Source organism: Triturus cristatus, unplaced genomic scaffold, assembly GCF_964204655.1.
Source record: "Triturus cristatus unplaced genomic scaffold, aTriCri1.1 SCAFFOLD_169, whole genome shotgun sequence".
Classification (NCBI taxonomy): domain Eukaryota; kingdom Metazoa; phylum Chordata; class Amphibia; order Caudata; family Salamandridae; genus Triturus; species Triturus cristatus.
Genome location: NW_028187409.1, coordinates 1,135,779 through 1,158,018, shown reverse-complemented (window position 1 = coordinate 1,158,018; position 22,240 = coordinate 1,135,779).

The following is a 22,240-nucleotide window of genomic DNA, read 5'->3' as shown; positions in this document are numbered from 1 at the left end:
ACCCACACCCACAACTGCACCCACACCTACAACCACACACACACAACCACACACACAACGACATACACACAACCACACACACAACCACACACACACACAACCACACACACAAACAACCACACACACACACACATACCACACACACGCAACCACATACACACACACAACCACACACACACAACCACACACACACACACACACAACCACACCAAGCATTGGCATAGCCAATAGGTCTCACCTTTGGGACCTTATAAGTGTTTAGCCACGCAACAGTTGATGTGGTTGCACCAAGGATATTGTGCTGCACAAATAAATACTTAGAAGGTCCCAAAAGCGAGACCTATTGGCTATGCCAATGCTTGTATTTTATGCATTTATGTGCTTCCCTAGATTTTAATTTTGACTATAGTCAATTTTATGTTTTTTTTTACTTCTATTATAATGTAATGAGTTTGTACTTTGATGGTATAATGCCGAATAAAGTTATTTATGATTGTTACAATTTTACTTACCTGTAAAAATTGATATCTCGAAAAGTACTTACCCGATAATTAAGTTCTTGGTTGAAGAACCAGAACCTTTTGGGCCTGGCGGCGCAGGGTACGCCCAAGTCTCCGGAGTTCTCCTGCTCAGCTACACAGAGACACGGGACACTCTGTCGTCATTAGAAGATCAGGTTTATTAGCTGCAGCTAGTACAGTTATCCCAGAAGTACACAAAGTAGGTTCTCAGGAGACTGCCACTTCACTCTGTGGCACACAGATTTGTATACTATATAGGGTTCATATACATTAACTAAATGCACTCCCAGAACACACAAGGAAAGAGCCAATAAGGAAAGTTTGAAAACAAGATAGAACCAATAGGAGAAATTGGAAAACACAAGTGTCAGATGACTCGAAGAAACCTGTCCTCCAACTATGTTTGTCACCCCTCCCTCAAGCTAATTCATTAACAGACTCATAACTAACTTGCAGGTGGCGAGATACGTTTGTGTGTGTTGGAGGACAGTTGTGAAACGAGAGAATGCTAGCAGAAGACAGTGAAGGCCAGACGATAAGATAAGGTCAGGAAAGAATAGTGTGAACCAACAGATAGTTGAGACGGGGATTAGGAAAGCCAGACAGGGATTAGTGTACTCGGCTAGTCCTAACACCAGCTTTGCAAATAGAGGCAGAAAGCGTATTTCGACACCAGGCTGCAGAAAAAGCAGAATAGACTTTGTTCGCCGTGCTGCCTGAGTGATGGCAACATAAAATGGCGGCGGAGCACAAAATGGCGGGTCGATTCGATCGCGATCAGAAATCGGTGTTCCTCTGACCCTCCTTTTGCCAGAACTCAGGCAGGATAGACTCATGATAATCTGAGTCAATGTCGATAGCCATGAGGTCATCGAGCTGTTGCTGCAACATCATTCTTATGTTTTCTGTTACTTGTGGTTTAGGTTTTGGGATGCACATAGTAGCACAAAGGTCACAGATAGCGGGACCACAGTGCATACAAAGGCAACAGGAGAAAAGAATGGTCAGAATTATACAAAGAAATGTCAATGCTTTTCAACCCCATTTGGACAGTAGTCCCCAAAACCACTCCGTAAAAGACCAATCTCCTTCGTCTTGGTGAATCGACTCAGAGATTATGTGCAACTTGGAGATAGCTTGGTATACTGTCGGAGCGTCATTAGGTATGAAAATACAGCAACTTGACCCGATCAATTTGCATACTCCACCACGATCTGCAAGAACAAAATCTAAGGCAACTCGATTTTGTAATGTCATAAAACTGTCCGCCTGTAGTTCTGCCATGATGTTACTTAAGGCTCCTACAGTGATGTCTATTGTAGTCTCTACGACACGGACTAGTATCCTTATATTTCTGCTGTTAGCCATTGGACCCCAGAAGGGAAGAAATCCTTTAAGGAAATCTCCTCCCTCTTGTCCTGCTGTGTCCTTCGAATCAATAATCCCTCTGCCGTATCTGTGTCGATGATGATTTGCGGAAGCGGTGTAAGTAGGGGGAAGAAGAAAGGCTATATAACAAGTACCAGAGAAACCCATTGGTAACCACGTATAAGCTCTATTATAACAAATGAAATAGGTGCCTTGAGACGGCACTAGAGGAGGTGAGTTCTGAGAGGAATAAACGTACGTGTAGGAGCAGTTATTCCTTTGTATGGTGTCAGAAGAGCGATCGTTTATCTGTAAGCAGAAGTTGCCCTGATGTGGTTGTGAGAAGTTGGCCTGGTATATGATGTTCACTAGTTAAAGTGACCACCTTGTACCATGCCAAGCAACCCTTATGGTGTGGTTGTAAGTCAACCTTTTCGGACTAGCTGCCCTAGTGGTAGCGTAGGCTAAGCAGTCTTTGAGGCTAAACTCGTGAAGCGTGTTAAGCCAGCTGTTTTACCAAATGTAACCCCCTTTTATACCAATGAAAGGACACCACACAGATATATATTGAAAAAATATATATGTATTTATTTCTCAAAGTAACCCCTAGACTCTTTATGAGCACAGGAGCACAAATCGTTAAACAAGAATACGTTAGAATACACAGAAGTTGCACTTTATATGGATAGGCCCTGGTGGCCGCTCAAACCATATACTAAAATAGTGGTATAAGTACCACGAACAGAAAAGGGAAAAGGCCTAGGGCCTCTAGAATCGCTGGGCCTACAAGGAGCTAACTTTAGTTAGTGACCAGGAGGTCCACGGGTTGCGTGTGCAGAGCAAATAGTCACACGCGAGCTCCCATAGGTTTTCAAAGGGTGCGTAAAAGTTACAAAGTTACTGCAAAAAGGATCTTCCGGATGGACTATGAACTCAAGATTGGAAAAACAGACACTAGAGATGTTACTCTACACTTGGGCACCAGAGTGCCAGCTTTACCTCACCCACAGGAAGCGGGTGCATAGGCCTTGAAGTGCGTCGGGTTTCTTCTATCTGTTCAATGGAGCCTGTGGACAAAGATGCTGCAGGCGGTCGGTCCGGAAGGGATGCGGTGGATCCAAGAGTGGATCGGAGTTGTAGAAGACCTGTAAGCAGAGGGGACAGTGTTCACAGTCACTAGCCAGTGACCAGCGTGGCACCAGGTGGGTACCAGGCGATGTCGGGTGCAAACAGGAAGAAAGGTGTAGCTTGTCTCTGCAGCCACGTGGTCCCTGAAGGTCGACGACGTCCAGGAGTCGGTTCACGAGCTGTCCCACGCAGGCTCTCACTGTCGGCGCTGTCGGCGACTTGATCGAAGCAAACAAGCCTTGGCAAAAGCAATTGTTGTGGAAAATGAAATAAGCTGATGGTTCTGACCAGCAAGGTCAGAGGGACTGCTCCTTTGGAGGGGAGCAAGGGCCAGTCAGGCGCAACCAGACCAGCAGTGTATTTCTCGAAGTTCGTCGCCAAGATGGCCACTAGACGGCGGGCCAGCAACCTGTTAGGCGCGTCGAGTGGCAAAATGCAGAAGGGCCCCACTCAGATCGTGGAGATGCTGGAGGGCTCACCTTTGGTGCAGATGCTGCTCGAGGGTTGGGCTTCTCATATCCCAAAGCACAACTTGGAGGGAACCTCGGTTGTTGCACTTGCAGCTTGTCGTGGTCGTTTCAAGATGACTGGCTCCACGTGTCTCGTTGCCTCCACGGGTCTCCTCTTTTTAGGGACTGTGGATCGGGCGGTGAGAGGTCTGGAGGTCCAGGTCTTGTCAGTCTCTGGGCTTGGGCTCCGGCGGGAGGCGGCGGCAAAGCAGACGTTGATTCGCTGGATGGTGCTTGCGTTAGCAAGGTGGTCACTCCCTGACCATAGGGGAGATTGGCTTCAGTCCTCTGTGCGGCAGAGTGTCGAAGTTCCCGTCTTCTTCTTAGTTTCAAGTTGATTCCAGGATGTCTAAAGTCTTAGGACACAGCTCCTACCTTTAAGTGGATTCTAGGGTCCGGACTACCTGCTAGGTCCCTCCCTAAGGGTGGGACCAGGAAGGGGGGTGGTTACAACCCCAATCCTTTGTCCAGCTCGCCCCAGGCCCGGGACTGGTGTGCCCCAGGACCGGATTGAACTGGCATATGCACCGAGGCTCCTTGTGAGCCTCAGGCATGTCTGGTTTCTTTCAAGCCCTACCTGACCAATACACAAAATCCTGTCTGGGGTGGTGCACGCACCTCCCCTGGCAGGAAACCCTTTGTCCACACCTCCCAAGCTGGAAGGACTCCCAGCAGCAGGAGGGCAGACTTGTGTCTGTGGTGGCAGCATCCATTTTGTGGAGCTGAGGCTATGTCTGATTTTACCCGGGTTTTAGGTACTGTACATGTCGTGTCCCTCTAGAAGGGTGGAATGCTAACCCCGTCGCCAGAATTGGCGAGGGGTTGGTATCCCAATTCGTATTACACCTTACTCGACATGTTTTGATAAAGCCAAACCAAAGATAGCATTTAACCGCGAGGTTCATAATGCACTTAAGAGTATATGGTATGACGATATCTGGAAACAGTAGAAGGAAGTGGTTCTGACCACTGCAGACAGGCTCAGCTCATGCCAGAGCACCCTCTCACATGGAACCAAGCACTCTGCCTTCAGGATTGTTAAGGCCTGCCATAGGAGTGACTTATAGGTTACCAGGTGTCCCATTTAAGGTTAGGTATAGGTATACTACACCTAAGTAAGAGGTGGCTACACCAACTTACCCCAGCTGAGTGATCAGCCAGTTGTGTCAAAGTTGTTAGGCCAGGCCAGGGGTGGCACAATACATGCTTCAGCCCCTGGTAGGCCTTAGATACACCAATGCCCTGGGCACCTAGTGTACACTGGTACAGGGGCTCACAGGGTGATCCACTTCCAATTGGTTATGCACTTAGGGTGCATAGTGTGAATTTAGTAGAGAGAACATCAGGCTGGGGGTCTGATTGGCAGGCCCACAGCCTCAATATGTCAAAAACCAGTGAAGCAAAAAAGCAAAAATTTGGGGTGACCATAGGATAGCAGACCCTACTCTCCTACACAACCCCCCCCCCAAACGCAGGGACATTAAACTAGCCTTGACCAGTCTCGTCTTCATGTCCTAAGTGGAAGTACCTGGAGAGACCATCTGCATTCCCATGGTCAGTACCTGGCCGGTGCTCCACTATAAAGTCCATCCCCTGTAGGGAAATGGACCACCTAAGCAGTTTGGGGTTTTCACCCTTCATCTGATTTAGCCACAAGAGGGGCTTATGGTCGGTCTGAATCTTGAAGTGAGTGCCAAACAAGTATGGCCTCAGCTTCTTCAGGGCCCACACCACAGCAAAGGCCTCCCTCTCAATAGCTGACTAATTCTTCTCTCTGGGGGTCAACCGTCTGCTAATAAAAGCAATGGGTTGGTCTTGACCATCTACATTAAGTTGTGACAGCACAGCTCCCACACCCAACTCAGAAGCATCTGTTTGGACAATAAGCTCTTTGGAGTAGTCAGGACTTTTCAGGATAGGTGCAGAGCACATGGCCTCCTTCAGATCATCAAATGCCTTTTGACAGCTTACTGTCCACTGAACCTTTTTGGGCATCTTCTTGGATGTCAGATCAGTAAGAGGAGTCACAATGGACCCATAGTTCTTAACAAACTTCCTGTAGTACCCAGTCAAGCCCAAGAAAGCTCGAACTTGAGTCTGGGTGGTCGGAGGGGACCAGTCCTTGATGGATTGTATCTTACTCTCCAGTGGTTGAACTTGGCCTCCACCTACAAGGTGGCCCAAATACACAACCTTACTCTGCCCTATCTGGCACTTAGTAGCCTTGATAGTGAGGCCTGCCCTTTGCAGAGCCTCAAGGGCCTTCTTCAGGTGGATCAGGTGATCCTCCCAGGTGGAGCTAAAGACAGCAATGTCATCAAGATATGCTGCACAAAAGTCATCCAACCCAGTAAGGACTTGATTCACCAACCTTTGGAAGGTGGCAGGTGCATTCTTCAGACCAAAGGGCATCACCACAAATTGATAATGCCCACCTGGGGTTGAGAATGCTGTTTTGGCCTTAGACTCCTCAGCTAATCTGATTTGCCAATAGCCAGCTGTCAAGTCAAATGTGCTCAAAAACTTAGCAGAAGCTAGTTTGTCTATGAGCTCATCTGCCCTTGGAATAGGATGTGCATCTGTCCTGGTGACAGCATTGAGTCCTCTGTAATCCACACAGAACCTCATCTCTCTCTTGCCATCTTTGGTGTGAGGTTTGGGGACCAGAACCACAGGGCTAGCCCAGGGGCTCTCTGAGGGTTCAATGACACCTAATTCCAGCATTTTGTGTACCTCAGCCTTTATACAGTCCCTGACGTGGTCAGGTTGTCTGTAAAGCTTGTTCTTTACAGGCAGACTGTCACCAGTGTCCACCACATGGGTACACCAGTCAGTTTGGCTAGGTATTAGGGAAAACAGATGTTGAAATGATTGTAGAACTTGTCTACATTCAGTCTGCTGATGGGCAGTGAGATTGCCTCCAAGGGTCACTCCTTCAACTGAGCCATCTTCAGGGTTCTGAGACAACAGGTCTGGGAGAGGGTCACTCTCTTCCTCCTGTCCCTCATCTGTAGCCATGAGCAAGCCCATGTCTGCCCTGTCAACATATGCTTTTAACCTGTTAACATGGAGTACCCTGTGGGGACTCCTGGGAGTTCCTAGGTCCACCAAGTAGGTGACCTCTCCCTTCTTTTCCAGGATTGTATGGGGTCCAGACCATTTGTCTTGGAGTGCTGCTGGGGCCACTGGCTCCAACACCCATACCTTCTGTCCTGGCTGAAACTCAACCAAGACAGCCTTTTGGTCATGCCAAGCTTTCTGTAAGGCCTGGCTTGCCTCAAGGTTTTTGGATGCCTTCTCCATATACTCAGCCATCCTGGAGCGGAGACCAAGTACATAGTCCACTATGTCTTGTTTAGGCTTTTTGAGAGGTAACTCCCATCCTTCCTTCACTAAACACAGTGGGCCTCTTACAGGGTGCCCAAACAACAATTCAAAGGGGCTGTAGCCAACCCCCTTTTGTGGGACCTCTCTGTAAGCAAACAGAAGGCAGGGTAGAAGGATGTCCCATCTTCACCGAGCTTTTCAGGTAATCCTTTGATCATACCCTTTAGGGTCTTGTTGAATCTCTCAACAAGCCCATTGCATTGTGGGTGATAAGGGGTGGTGAACTTGTAGTTGAAACCACATTCCTTCCACATAGCTGTCAAGTATCCTGACATGAAGTTGGTACCTCTGTCAGAAACCACCTCCTTAGGAAACCCCACTCTGGAGAATACTCCCAGCAGGGCCCTGGCCACAACAGGAGCTGTAGTGGTCCTAAGGGGAATTGCCTCTGGATACCTGGTGGCATGATCCACTACCACCAGTATAAATCTGTGCCCAGATGCAGTGGGAGGATCCATGGGACCCACTTTATCTATTCCCACTCTTTCAAAGGGGACCCCCACCACAGGTAGTGGTATGAGGGGGGCCTTTGTTGTGCCACCTGATTTGCCACTGGCTTGGCAGGTCACACAGGAGCGACAAAACTCCTTGGTATCTTCATTCATGTGAGGCCAGTGAAAGTGAGGGACAAGCCTGTCCCAAGTCTTGTTCTGGCCTAAGTGTCCTGCTAAAGGAATATCATGGGCCAAGGTAAGAAGGAAGCCCCTAAATTGCAGAGGTATAACCAACCTCCTGGTGGCACCAGGCTTGGGGTCTCTAGCCTCTGAATAAAGGAGCCCATCATCCCAATACACTTTATGGGTACCTTGAGCATTCCCAGCAGCCTCAGCAGCAGGCAGCTGTCTGAGGGGTTCAAGAGAGGGACAGGTTAACTGAGCCTGTCTCAAGTCAGCCCTTGAAGGTCCCCCTGTCCCCAGAAACTCAACCTGATCAGGTTCAAGCTCTTCAGGGACAGTTCCTTCAGGGTCCTCTAGATCAGCTTCCTGGGAAGGTTGATCATCACTCTGAGGCAGGGGGGAAGGCACAGCCTTGACCCTCCTGTTCTTCTTCTTGGTAGGTGCTTGGTCCATTGTTCCAGGATCCAAGACCTGAGGTTCAGTAAGGCACTTTTTGGCCTGTGACCTGGTCACAGCAAGGACATGTGGTGATATACCTAACATCTCTGCATGTGTCCTGTACTCCACTTCAGACCATAGAGAACTCTCTAGGTCATTGCCCAACAAACATTCTACTGGGAGGTCTGCACTAACCACAACCCTTTTGAGGCCAGTTACCCCTCCCCATGAGAAGTTAACAACTGCCACACTATGTGAAGTAGTGGCATTGCTGGCATTGGTCACCAGGTAATTCTCACCTGGTATGTACTGTCCAGGGTCCACAAAGCCTGGTGTCACCATAGTGACACTGGCACATGTGTCCCTGTAGGCTTTAGCCACTTTTTCATTAATTAAAGGAGTCTGTCTGTACTTGCCCAGGTTACTGGGGCTCACAGTCAGGGACAAATCAATGTCCCCATCACAGATCAAGACTGCCTGTGTCAGGGTTCTGTCTAAGTCAGAATCTCCTTCAGTTCCCATAGTGATTCCCACTACACCCTTTGTCTGGGGACCAACACTGCTAACAGTAGTACTGGGAGCAGGTGCCTTAGGGGCAACAGTGTTGGGGGCTCCACCCTTTTTACAATCACTAGTCCAGTGAGTTGTATTCTTGCAATGATTGCACCAGGGTTTCTTTTGACCTTCTTTCTTCTTTCCCTTGGATTGTTGTTGGGTCCCACCCTCCTTAGCAGTAGTTTGGGGCCCTGTTGAAGACTTCTGGTCTTTAGATTTCTGATCTCCACCCTTTTGGTCTGTTTTCTTCTGATCACCCCCTTGGCCCTGGTTCTGGTTCTTTTGCTTAACCCTGGTTCTGACCCATTTGTCTGCCTTCTTTCCCAATTCTTGGGGAGAGGTCAGATCAGAGTCAACCAAGTGCTGATGCAGTTGCTGGTTTTGACAGTTATTTAAAATCTGTTCTCTCATCATCAAATTGTACAATCCTGTATAATCAGATACCTTACTTCCCAGCAACCAACCCTCCAAAGCCTTAGTGGCACATTCAATGTATTCAGACCAGTCCTGAGTCTGTGTCTTCTGGGTGTCTCTGAACATTAACCTGTACTGTTCAGTGGTTAAGCCTAACCCATCAACTAGGATACTCTTCAGGACTCTGTAATTTCTGACATCCTCTTCTTTAGTAGTGAGGAGTCTGTCTCTGCCTCTTCCTTCAAAGGAGAGCCAGAGGATTGCTGCCCACTGGTCTTCAGGAACCTGCTGCACTTTGCAGGCTCTCTCAAGAGCAGTCATTCATTTGTGGATGTCATCCCCACTTTTGTAGGGGGGCACAACCTTAGACAGGTTCCTATTATCAAAGACCCTATCTTTGTCCTTAGGGACAATGCTGCCACCAGTGGGTATAGACCCACTCTCTTTATGCTGCCTAGCTTTGCTCAGTTTCTCTTCCATCAGGGCTACTTCTAGCTCCTGCTTCCTGATCCTCAGCTGGGCTTCTTGCATTCTGGCCTCATGCTCCCTCCTCTGAGGGGTGGTCATCCTTCTCCTGGAGTGACCTTGAGAGCCTCTAGAGGCATGAGAAGCATTAGATTCACCTGAGTGATTCCTTTGCCTCCCAGACCCCTGGTTAAGTCCACTGGGGAGATCCAATGGGGTGATCCCATTGTCAGTCCCCAATAGCCTTAAGTTAGCTGGGCCACGTATAACACTTGGCACTGGGCTAGTTCTCCCTTCATCCTCACTATCTTCTGTATCCCCACCACTTTCCTCCTCTGTAGTATGATTCTCATCTAAGGGATGGCTATTGGAAAGGGGTACTTCAGTAGCATCTTCAGAAGGGGGGCCTCCTGTTCCTGTCCCTAAGGGACCTAACTGGGAGGCTTTCCTGAGAGCTTTCTGATCTTCATCAGCCTGTAAAAGCTCTCTGAGTTCAGCAGAAGTAGGATTCTTGGGCTGTTTAAGGCCCCTGATATTTGCCAACTGCCTGAGCTCATTTTGATTAAGGGTAGCAAAGATGGATGGTGCCCTCTGGGGGTCACTCTCAACAGAGATGGGTACAGTGGACCCCTCTGCCCCAGCCATTGCTCTTAAGTGTGGGTGGATGTGTTGCAATCTACCTACACTTGGGTTTACCTACTAAACCTATCTAGTAGTTGTAGTCAGGGTGTGCTACTCCCTTTGCTCTACAACACTAAGTTCAGTAGAACTTAAGTATATCTAATCTTGTTTTATATGTACCTATAGGTACCTATGTGATCTTTCAATTGGTAACCAAGAGATTACAATGGTAAAACACAGCAAGCTCAAATCCAACCGCTGCTCACCAATGTGAGAAGTTGGCCTGATATATGATGTTCACTAGTTAAAGTGACCACCTTGTACCATGCCAAGCAACCCTTATGGTGTGGTTGTAAGTCAACCTTTTCGGACTAGCTGCCCTAGTGGTAGCGTAGGCTAAGCAGTCTTTGAGGCTAAACTCGTGAAGCGTGTTAAGCCAGCTGTTTTACCAAATGTAACCCCCTTTTATACCAATGAAAGGACACCAAACAGATATATATTGAAAATATATATGTATTTATTTCTCAAAGTAACCCCTAGACTCTTTATGAGCACAGGAGCACAAATCGTTAAACAAGAATACGTTAGAATACACAGAAGTTGCACTTTATATGGATAGGCCCTGGTGGCCGCTCAAACCATATACTAAAATAGTGGTATAAGTACCACGAACAGAAAAGGGAAAAGGCCTAGGGCCTCTACAATCGCTGGGCCTACAAGGAGCTAACTTTAGTTAGTGACCATGAGGTCCACGGGTTGCGTGTGCAGAGCAAATAGTCACACGCGAGCTCCCATAGGTTTTCAATGGGTGCGTAAAAGTTACAAAGTTACTGCAAAAAGGATCTTCCGGATGGACTATGAACTCAAGATTGGAAACACAGACACTAGAGATGTTACTCTACACTTGGGCACCGGAGTGCCAGTTTTACCTCACCCACAGGAAGCGGGTGCATAGGCCTCGAAGTGCGTCGGGTTTCTTCTATCTGTTCAATGGAGCCGGTGGACAAAGATGCTGCAGGCGGTCGGTCCGGAAGGGTGGATCGGAGTTGTAGAAGACCTGTAAGCAGAGGGGACAGTGTTCACAGTCACTAGCCAGTGACCAGCGTGGCACCAGGTGGGTACCAGGCGATGTCGGGTGCAAACAGGAAGAAAGGTGTAGCTTGTCTCTGCAGCCACGTGGTCCCTGAAGGTCGACGACGTCCAGGAGTCGGTTCACGAGCTGTCCCACGCAGGGTCTCGCTGTCGGCGCTGTCGGCGACTTGATTGAAGCAAACAAGTCTTGGCAAAAGCAATTGTTGTGGAAAACAAAATAAGCTGATGGTTCTGACCAGCAAGGTCAGAGGGACTGCTCGTTTGGAGGGGAGCAAGGGCCAGTCTGCAGCAACCAGACCAGCAGTGTATTTCTCGAAGTTCATTGCCAAGATGGCCACTAGCCGGCGGGCCAGCAACCGGTTAGGCGCGTCGAGTGGCAAAATGCAGAAGGGCCCCACGCAGATCGTGGAGATGCTGGAGGGCTCACCTTTGGTGCAGATGCTGCTCGAGGGTTGGGCTTCTCAGATCCCAAAGCACAACTTGGAGGGAACCTCGGTTGTTGCACTTGCAGCTTGTCGTGGTCGTTTCAAGATGGCTGGCTCCACGTGTCTCGTTGCCTCCACGGGTCTCCTCTTTTCAGGGACTGTGGATCGGGCGGTGAGAGGTCTGGAGGTCCAGGTCTTGTCAGTCTCTGGGCTCGGGCTCCGGCGGGAGGCGGCGGCAAAGCAGACGTTGATTCGCTGGATGGTGCTTGCGTTAGCAAGGTGGTCACTCCCTGACCACAGGGGAGATTGGCTTCAGTCCTCTGTGCGGCAGAGCGTCGAAGTTCCCGTCTTCTTCTTAGTTTCAAGTTGATTCCAGGATGTCTAAAGTCTTAGGACACAGCTCCTACCTTTAAGCGGATTCTAGGGGCCAGACTACCTGCTAGGTCCCTCCCTAAGGGTGGGACCAGGAAGGGGGGTGGTTACACCCCCAATCCTTTGTCCAGCTCGCCCCAGGCCCGGGACTGGTGTGCCCCAGGACCGGATTGAACTGGCATATGCACCGAGGCTCCTTGTGAGCCTCAGGCATGTCTGGTTTCTTTCAAGCCCTACCTGACCAATACACAAAATCCTGTCTGGGGTGGTGCACGCACCTCCCCTGGCAGGAAACCCTTTGTCCACACCTCCCAAGCTGGAAGGACTCCCAGCAGCAGGAGGGCAGACTTGTGTCTGTGGTGGCAGCATCCATTTTGTGGAGCTGAGGCTATGTCTGATTTTACCCGGGTTTCAGGTACTGTACATGTCGTGTCCCTCTAGAAGGGTGGAATGCTAACCCCGTCGCCAGAATTGGCGAGGGGTTAGTATCCCAATTCATATGACACCTTACTCGACATGTTTTGATAAAGCCAAACCAAAGATAGCATTTAACCGCGAGGTTCATAATGCACTTAAGAGTATATGGTATGACGATATCTGGAAACAGTAGAAGGAAGTGGTTCCGACCACTGCAGACAGGCTCAGCTCATGCCAGAGCACCCTCTCACATGGAACCAAGCACTCTGCCTTCAGGATTGTTAAGGCCTGCCATAGGAGTGACTTATAGGTTACCAGGTGTCCCATTTAAGGTTAGGTATAGATATACTACACCTAAGTAAGAGGTGGCTACACCAACTTACCCCAGCTGAGTGATCAGCCAGTTGTGTCAAAGTTGTTAGGCCAGGCCAGGGGTGGCACAATACATGCTTCAGCCCCTGGTAGGCCTTAGATACACCAATGCCCTGGGTACCTAGTGTACACTGGTACAGGGGCTCACAGGGTGATCCACTTCCAATTGGTTATGCACTTAGGGTGCATAGTGTGAATTTAGTAGAGAGAACAGCAGGCTGGGGGTCTGATTGGCAGGCCCACAGCCTCAATATGTCAAAAACCAGTGAAGCAAAAAAGCAAAAATTTGGGGTGACCATAGGATAGCAGACCCTACTCTCCTACAGTGGTATAGTCCAAATCGGTGAGGACTTTCCTTTCTTAACTTTATCACTAAGACTAGACATATATTGGGTAACGTTCCAGCTAGTGTATGCTTTTCTTTCGTCAATGGAGATTTTACTATTTTCCATGATTCTAGCCATAGCTACCATTCCCTTAATCAAAGAACTATGACTAAAATCCGGATCGCTAACATGTGAACTAACAGATCGTCTGAATTTGCTTTGATAAGCATTGGAGAAGATGACAAAATAAGCCCAAGCAGAACCCTCATAAGAGAACGGGAGAACTAAATACGGCATCCCTTTCTCTGTGGTATGTGGCATAAGTCCACACACCCAACAATCAGTTGTATTGACCACTAACTGGTGCTGATGTAATAGCTGGACAAAGGAATTGTTATAATATTCAGTTCTAATGAGTTCATGTGGAGGAAGAGTTATGTTATGTTATGTTAAATTTATTTCTATAGCGCGCGTACACCCAAAGGTTTCATGGCGCTGAGCAGTGAAGTACAAAAAGCGAGGGTTACTGGTAGGCTTTTGTGAATAGAAAAGTTTTGAGAAGGGATCTGAAACGCGGCAGGGATAATTCAAGTCTGAGATCCAGCGGGAGGGAGTTCCACATCTGAGGTGCCAGGAAAGAGAAGGTGAGTCCACCGTGTTTTTTTCGATTGAAACGAGAAGAAATAAGGAGGTTAGATTGAGACGACCGGAGTGTACGAGTGGGAGAATAACGAGAAATTAAGGAAGAAATGAATACAGGTGCCTTGCAGGTGAGGGCTTTAAAAGTAATACAGCCCAGTTTGAACAGACAGCGTTTGGCAACTGGGAGCCAATGGAGGAGCTTAAGCAGTGGGCGAATGTGATGGGAACGTGGTTGATGGGAGATGAGGCGGGCGGCCTGATTCTGTACCAGCTGGAGACGATGAAGTTGATAGAGGGGAATGCCAACATAAAGGGAGTTGGCATAATCTATTCGTGAGATGACCAAGGCCATGAGAACCACAGTGAGGGCCTCCGAGGTGAGAAATCTAGCGATCTTCCGGATTCTACGTAGGTGGAAGAAGCATGAAGATGTAACTGCTCCAATCTGGGGTGTCATGGACAGGTCACTGCTGATGATCACTCCAAGGCTTTTAACCGATTTGGAAGGCGAAGGAGGATTACCCAATGAGGGAGGCCAGAAATTGTTGTCCCAGGGGTTGGAGGGGCCGGTCAACACCAGCTCGGTCTTGTCTGGGTTGAGCCTGAGCTGACTGATATTCATCCAGTCCCTGATGAAACAAAGGGTGGCCTGAAAACTGGAGACAGACACGGCAGAGGGTTTGATGTCAAAGACAAGTTGAAGATCGTCCGCATAGTTGAAGCAGACTACTTCAAACTTGCGGAGCGAGTGAATGAGAGGAACCATATAAAGGTTGAAGAGCAAAGGTGAAAGAGACGATCCCTGGGGGACGCCGCAAGTAAGAGGAGTCTTTTTGCAAGAAAGGCGGACAGGCGTACGGCTTGAGAGCGGTCGCCCAAAAAGGAGGAAATCCATTTTAGGGCCAAGCCCTGAATGCTGGCAGCTCTGACACGGTCGATCAACAGATTATGATCGACCGTGTCAAAAGCGGCCGAGAGATCTAAGAGAACAAGGGCTTGGGAGAGATTGTGATCCGCCCCCCTGCGGAGCTCATTCATCACGGCAAGTATGACCTGCTCAGTGGAGTGAGCAGGTCTAAAACCGGCCTGATGGGAATCTAGGTAGGAGGAGCATTCAATAAAGGAACTAAGGCATTGTGTAACATGAGCCTCCAGGATCTTGCTCAAATAGGGGAGGAGGGAAATAGGTCGATAATTGGAGAGAATAGTGGGATCAGCCTGAGGTTTCTTCAAGATGGGGAGAACCTCAGCTGCTTTAAAGGAGGCGGGGACAACTCCTGTTTTTAAAGAGTTGTTAAGGAACGCAAGCGGGAGGTCAGGACAGGTAAGGAAAGCTTCAGAGAGGAATGGGGGGGGGCAAGGATCCGAGGGAGAGCCCGAGCTGACCTTTTTTAGGAGTAGAGGAAGTTTTCCTTGGAGATCGGAGGAATTTGATCGAGGGACATGGTGTTTGTAGGAGGAGACCCCAGAGTTGACGGGGGAGGAACCGAAGGAATACTTTGTTTGATGGTAGAAATTTTCTCAATAAAAAAATTATTGAGGGCGTCACAAAGATCCTGAGTGGGTGCAGGTTTGAGGGTCACCCTGTCGGGTAAAGATAATTCGTTGACGATATGGAAAATGTCTTTAGTTTTGGTTAATGAGTTCGTAATTTTGTGTGAGAAGTAGACAGATTTAGCTGTGAGGATAGCTTTTTTGTAATCAGTTAGCAGCTTGAGGAAGGTAACTTTAGTACTAGGAGAGTAATTGCGTCGCCACCTGCGTTCTGCCTGTCTAACAGAGAGTTTCTGCAGTTTGAGGTCTTCAGTGAACCACCGCTGTGCGTCATGAGGTCGCCTGACTATGGAGAACTTTTGGGGGGCGACGATGTTACTGGCTGCACGAAGCCAGTTGTGGATGGCAGTTTCTTGGTCCTTAAGACAGTCAGTGAGCGTGGGCCGGGAAGCGGAGAGTAAAGAGCAGAACTTATCTTTGTTAACCCGACTCCAATTCCTAGTTAGGATTTTTCCCGGGATAGGAGGCTTGGCTAGGCGTGGCAGGTCTAGAGAGAATTGAATGGAATAGTGATCCGACCAGGGACAGGGAGTAATAGATAAAGAGGAGATGGATAAATTGGCTGTCCATAACTGGTCGAGAAGGTGTCCTTTAATGTGGGTGGCAGTATAAACATGCTGAGTGCAGTTTAGGCCCCTGAGAAGGTCAGTGAATTCGCGGGACTGCGAGGTTTCGTTGGGATCAGAGGGCCAATAATTAAAATCACCTATTATCATTAGATTGGGACTGTTTATTATAAGGTGCGAGATGAGGTCGCCAATTAACTGGGGAAAGGAAGGCATGATGCGGGGAGGTCGGTAGAACAGGGCGCATACCAGGGAAGCTAGAGGGGAGTCGAGTTTGATAATGAGACTCTCAGTAGAGGGGATCGCAGTGACCGTGAGGGCAGTGAACTGTAGCTGGTGGTGGATGATGGCAGCCACACCACCTCCATGAAGCCCGTCAGGTCTATTAGTCTGTAGAATGTAATAGCCAGTAGGAATAGCTGCCAGAATGTCAGGGAAGGAGTCATCTGTGAGCCAGGTTTCGGAGAGAAGGAGAACGTCAGGTTTTAGAGTGTCAAGGAGGTAGAATATTTCTGATTGATGTTTGGGGAGGGGTCGGGTATTTAAATAATAAAAGTTCAACTTATGTTTGATGGAGTGAGGGAAGTGAGGGATGTTCGGCGGGGAAAGAGAGGAACATATAGTGGACTGAGGAAGAGGCGTAAGAGGACCAGAAAACAAAATTCCACAAGAGGAAAGCAGTTGGTTTAAAGATGGCTTAATGGGCCAGGAGTGGCGAAGAGAGCATAAGTCACTGAAGGAGTATTTTAGAAAGTGAGTGGCGAGACCTGGCCCTGGGCCCGGTCGGACGCGAAGAAGAGTATGAAAGAGATGTGGAGAGTCAGTAGAAGGGAACGAAGAGGAAGAAGGAGAGACAACTTTTACTGCAGAGCATAAATAATCCAACCGATAAACGCCAAAGCAATACACAATGATATAATGATACATAAAGTTATGCTGAAACGACTATACATTATTTTACAGAATCTTTTCTTCATTTCATTTTTACTCTCTCTTTTGTCTAGTGTAGTTTCCATCTTGCTAATGGATGCTCACAGCAATCTTCCTCGATCGCTCAATCACGATTGTCTGCCGTCCTATGACACTGCAAGTCCTGCAGGCCTATTGCCACCACTCAGGTCGCGATTCAGACTCCTACCGTGACCCTGCAACCGGGACAGAATACTACACAAGAGAGAAATCTTAAGTGTTCTTTGATCTAGGTCTTAAACTGTATCGTTTTTTTCCAGGAATGTTCTGGTTTTGGAACAATGTTTGTGGATTAGTCGTATCCAAGCGATGATGTGGTGGTATTGCTTCCTGCAAAACGTCGTCGTCCTCTTTTTCAGACAGTGTCCCATTCAGGTGTGCATCACTAAAGGGTACGAATTGTGGAATCTTTTCACTTTCACAGTCACCAATACCCCTGCGTACCCATTGATCGTAGGGCAAAGGCAAAGGCACTTTCTAACAATGCACACCGTGAATCCAATTTTTCTTTCCTTCGACTTTAACTGCTGTTCTCGTAGTGAGCAGAACCATCCGGGGCTCTCGCCATCTGGGTTCCAAATTCCTCGTCCTCTGGAATATCTTAGTGCAGAGCCAGTCGCCTGGTCGGATGGAATGACCTGGGTCTGTGGAAGCCTTCGGCAGAGCACTCTGAACCTGTTGATGGAGAACACGCAATTTAGTCGTAAGATCATGCAGGTAGTCAATCAGTATTGGATATGGCAAGTCTGAGTATTTCTTAGGGCGAAGGACTCCCCATACGTTAGCCGGACGTCCAAAAACCACTTCTTAAGGGCTAAGTCCCAAACGCGAGTGTACTGCAGTTCTGGTGGACAGCAGAGCTAATGGCAAAGCATCGGGCCAATTGAGTCCTGTACTCGCTTGAACCTTTGCTAGTTTTAACTTCAAGGTTCCGTTGTAACATTCTACTAAACCCGCTGACTGCGGATGATTTGCCGCATGGAACTTTTGTTTGATACCAAGACCTGCACAAACTTTTTGCATGACTTGGCCAACAAATTCGCTCTCATTGTCACTCCAGACAATGCGCAGCAAACCAAACCTGGGGAAGAATTCTTTTAGAAGGATTTTAGCTGTGGATAAGGCTGTGTTATCTTTTAGAGGGTATGCTTCTATCCATCTTGAAAAGGCGCATACTACCACCAGAACACATTTGAGGTTGTTGCATCGCTCCATATGAATATAATCGATTTGCAACACCTCAAATGGATATGTCGGAGGAGCAAAATGACCTGCTGGAGTTGGGGTTCCCTTTCCCGGGTTGTACATTAAACAAACAATACAGTGCTTCACTACATTGTCTGCACATTTTGGGATTTGTTTGTTTCTCCACACTGGAGCCAGAAGTTTGCATATACCTCTTGCACTTAAGTGGGCTGGACCATGTGCCATAGTAACCACTGGGAGAACATAGGCATCTGGTAACAGCCAACGTTGATGTTCAGATAATTCTATCCAACAACCCATCTCATCTAACATTCCTGCCACTTGCTCAACTCCCTCTCTGAAGCCTCTTTCTGAATCGATTCTCACCGCAACCATTCGTCAACAGAAGTGGAGCTTCCAAATCATAATGACCAACCGAAATAGGCAAAGGGCAAGAAACTGGGTTGCGAACAGGGGCGCCAGAAAATCCTACAGAAACATTCGTTAAGCCAGACAAAGGTGCCCCAGGGAGTTTAGAATGAATGATAGAACTTCTCATTGCCCCAGTATCCAGAAGAAATGGCTCTGAAACACCCATTGTAGTGACGTTAACATAAGGTCCATTCTGATCTACTGGGATCGACACAACTCCCTTACTTTGTCCATGGCTGTCCTAGTTAGCATGAAGACTTTCATTCTCGCCTTCAATATAATGGTCTTCATTGTAATACTGAGTAGACCTTACATTTTGCTGATCAAAGTAGTTCACGGAATTGGGAGAAGGAAGGGCACGCTGCTTTTGAGTCAACACACCCCGACCTCTACCTCTGTTTGCTGACTGGAGGCCAGCACGACCTCGTGGAGCACATAATGCTCCATTGCGCTGCAATAAAACCGGACAACTATTCTTAAAATGACCTTCCTCTCTACAATAGGCACATTGATTAGAACCTAACAAAGGTCGCGGAATGTATGGCTCAGGTTTTTGATACAACCTCTGAAACTGCGGAGGCTGTTGAAATTGAGGCTGAACATACCGTGGAGGATAGGCTTGTTGCAAGAGAACCTTCGTTTTTAATTCTTTCGTCTTTTTCTCTTGGTTTTCTTTTTCTTCTTTGTCCCTATTTTCATAATATTGCGCAGTAGCCAATATCTGGGCAGAAGAAGAAACAGCCCATGAACTTTCTGAATCTTTTAATTTGTGTGACAGCTCGGGAAGCAAATTGAATACGAATTTGTCCACAAATAATCGCTGTCCACCCTCTGTAGCCATGTCTTGACCACTGTGGTCAATAAATGTCTCCTCGAAACGAGTAAAGAAATCAGAGACACTTTCATCTTTCTTTTGTTTGCATGCTGCTAGTTTATCCCAATTTACTCTTAATGCAGGCATCATAGTTTTCATTAATGTAATAATCCTACCAGGAAGTTCCGAAATCAAAGCCTCAGGCTTTGCGCCACCCACTTGGTCTCTATCTGTAGTAGTTATAACATCCCAAGTAGCACCTAGTTCCTGCGCGTGATCCTCTCTACGAATCTTAGCCCATATTGTCTGTGGGACTACATTTCCAATCAACATGTCGATATCTGCTAGGTTCATGATGCAAGCATCAACTGTCTGTGATAATTCTTTATAATAACCTGCAGGGTTTTTACGAGGATCCGGTAGAGTCTGCTTAAGGGCCAAAACTTCAGATCTTTTCCAAGGGACATGTACCCATATGCGTTGGAAATGAGCAGGAATAGGTGCATTACCACCTACTCCCGCTACCGCCTCCTTCCATACTGGAGGAACCTCTCTCATAGGATAATTTTTCAACGTCAGTCTAACCGACGGATCAGAATCAAGGAAAGCCTGAGAGGACAATAAGGATCTATAAGAAATAAGTGTCCTTACAGCTTCCTCAACCTTAGAACCCACAATAAGTCCTTTATTAAAATCAGTCTGAACATTTAACAGATCTTGTGGGATCGGACTCGAACTCACATCTTCCCATTCTTTAATAAGTGTATCGCACATTGCATTAAAAACATATCTTTGCGTAGGCGCGTTCCATTGCGAAAAGGTAGGCATAATATCAAGCACACTGTATTGTGGACCCTTTTTGATCCATTTACGTGCAAGAGAGTCCAACTTCTCTCGTTCTTCAAAATCTGGGAACTGACTACGAGACTGTCTTCGAGCAAAAGCCGGAGACACATTTAAAGCTCCAAAGAAAGGAGATAGAATACCAGTAACAGTGTCTGTGAGACGCTTACGCACAGACGGAGAATTAGACATAAGAATTGGAGACAAAGTATTAGGAGAACTGACAGGTGGAGAACCGATAATTGCAGGAGGAGCAGAAGGCAAAGGAGATCTAAGATCAGGAGATGATGGCAAAGAAGTCAAAGTTAATGGTAAAACCGGCAAGGGCGGTAATACTGGAGGAGGCAAATGCGGAAGAGCCAGAACAGGCGGAGGTACCGCTGGCGGCTGAACAGGCTGTAACGGCTGAGGTGCATTGGCACTTTGTGCATAGGGCGGAGGCAACCTTAATAAGTGGGAAATTAGGGGATCTTCTTCTATATCTTTCTTATTATCAGAAGGAGAAACAGGCAACACTGGATAGCATTTATCTATCACCATACGATGCTGTCCTTCTGCGATTTCAGTCGCATTGTCAATTTCATCGTCTTTAAACTGTTGGGCAGCCTGAATAATTGTCATACCCTGTGTTTTTCAATCTCGTTTTGCTTGTTTAATTTCTTTCGGTTTGGCTTCCTTACGCCAAAGGCGGAAAAAGTCAAACATTGCCGGCCGGGCTTTTCTTTTGAATAAAACTGCTTCCAAATTGTCTAGCACATCAGGATCAAAACTACCATTTTCTGGCCATTTTAGAACACCATCTTTCTTCGTGTATCGGGTCCATGTCTCGTTAAAGGAAATGGGGCCAATACCATGTTTTGAATAGAGCTCATATGTGGGAGTTCCAACCGAAGGAATCGGACAAGAGTCCTCAAGTCGGGAATCCCTATTACAACCAAGACAACAAATTCTTCCAAACTTAGTCAGACCAGGCATCTCGAGATGTCACCGGACTGTTCACAAACTTCAAGGGAGTAAAACTCAGTTTACGCAGCACAAATGCACTTACCCTCGGCTTTGTTTATTGCAATAGACAAATCTAAGAACCGAAGAAAAACAAAGAACCAAAATTGTGGGCGCGACCCACGAAAATACTTAACTAAGGACGTCTTCTCCCACCAACAGAGGCCCGTCTATTGTCTCGCCTTACCATACATCATCAAAGGAAGGGCCAAAGCAGGGCGGCAGTCAGGGCAGCGGTCGTCAGCAGCCGTCAGGAAGGAGTAACCGCGCTGCAAAAGACCTTCGGACCACTTTCGACATACAGGGGTTGCTTAATGTGGCTCGCGAACCCTCTGGAATTTTCTTGCGGGGTTCCTTACGACCTTCGGGCAGAACCGGTACCACTGAAGCCGCCCCATGTTGGGCGCCAGTTGAAGAACCAGAACCTTTTGGGCCTGGCGGCGCAGGGTACGCCCAAGTCTCCGGAGTTCTCCTGCTCAGCTACACAGAGACACGGGACACTCTGTCGGCGTTAGAAGATCACGTTTATTAGCTGCAGCTAGTACAGTTATCCCAGAAGTACACAAAGTAGGTTCTCAGGAGACTGCCACTTCACTCTGTGGCGCACAGATTTTTATACTATATAGGGTTCATATAAATTAACCAAATGCACTCCCAGAACACACAAGAAAGAGCCAATAAGGAAAGTTGGAAAACAAGATAGAACCAATAGGAGAAATTGGAAAACAAAAGTGTCAGATGACTCGAAGAAACCTCTCCTCCAACTATGTTTGTCACCCCTCCCTCAAGCTAATTCATTAACAGACTCATAACTAACTTGCAGGTGGCGAGATACGTTTGTGTGTGTTGGAGGACAGTTGTGAAACAAGAGAATGCTAGCAGAAGACAGTGAAAGCCAGATGATAAGATAAGGTCAGGAAAGAATAGTGTGAACCAACAGATAGTTGAGATGGGGATTAGGAAAGCCAGACAGGGATTAGTGTACTCGGCTAGTCCTAACACCAGCTTTGCAAATAGAGGCAGAAAGCGTATTTCGACACCAGGATGCAGAAAAAGCAGAATAGACTTTGTTCGCCGTGCTGCCTGAGTGATGGCAACATAAAATGGCGGCGGAGCACAAAATGGCGGGTCGATTCGATCGCGATCAGAAATCGAAGTTCCTCATGGTGTTGAAATATATATAAAAATACCTGTTATTTATCTAAA